We start from the raw sequence: 883 nt of genomic DNA, 5'->3' as shown, positions 1-883 counted from the left end.
TGGTCTAGCTTCAATTGACTCACGCTTTCAACTATGAAAAATACTAAATCTCCACAAAGCCCCTTCTGATAATTAATATTCTATATGAACTTGTGTGACAATGATTATATAAAAGGACTCCGAACATGATTCACACATACCAACGAAGGCTGATCAAATATCACTCAAAATATCAATGACACGATAATCCAAGTCATTTCATAATGAAATATAACAAATTTCTTTGCCCGTCCATTTTCTATAAGACTCTTATGATATTCTTCAACTTTTTATTTGTTTTATCGGTTGAATACAACATGCTAACTGCATTAAACAAAGTTTCGATCAGACACTTAAGAAAACTAAGATTCAGCACTTATTATATTTTGATTTTCATTAGAATGTAAATTTTCAGCCTTCAACTAACTTTGAAGTTTAATTATGCAATCTTTACTATAGCATGGTCAAATGTGAAATCAATCCGCAGCCTTAAATTTTCGCCCGGATCTCGAGTTACCACCGATGAATTTACGACATTAATTTCATGTGACCTACAGATTCTCGTTAACTTCTAACGTTAACTGTGGTGAGTCAGCTTGATATCATGATCTTCTTAGTACATAGAATAGGACTTATATATAATCAGATCTTTATTTTAGTGAAATAAAAATTGACTGTTGTCCTTTTTTGTTCCTGAGTTCAAATAAAAAGCAGGTTCCCTATTAACCAAATCCTTAATCGTTTATAACAATTCATAATACATTATAAAATCTTTTTCCGCTTCGCTTCACTTAACCATTTAAAAACATGTATGTACTAGAGTTGGGGTTGATCCAAATCAATAACACGACCTGTTAAAGTTGTCAAACTAACAACTACTGTTGTCACTTACAGTACTTTGTAA

Source organism: Schistosoma mansoni, chromosome 1 (genome assembly GCF_000237925.1).
Source record: "Schistosoma mansoni strain Puerto Rico chromosome 1, complete genome".
NCBI lineage: Eukaryota > Metazoa > Platyhelminthes > Trematoda > Strigeidida > Schistosomatidae > Schistosoma > Schistosoma mansoni.
This window is presented reverse-complemented; position numbering follows the sequence as displayed.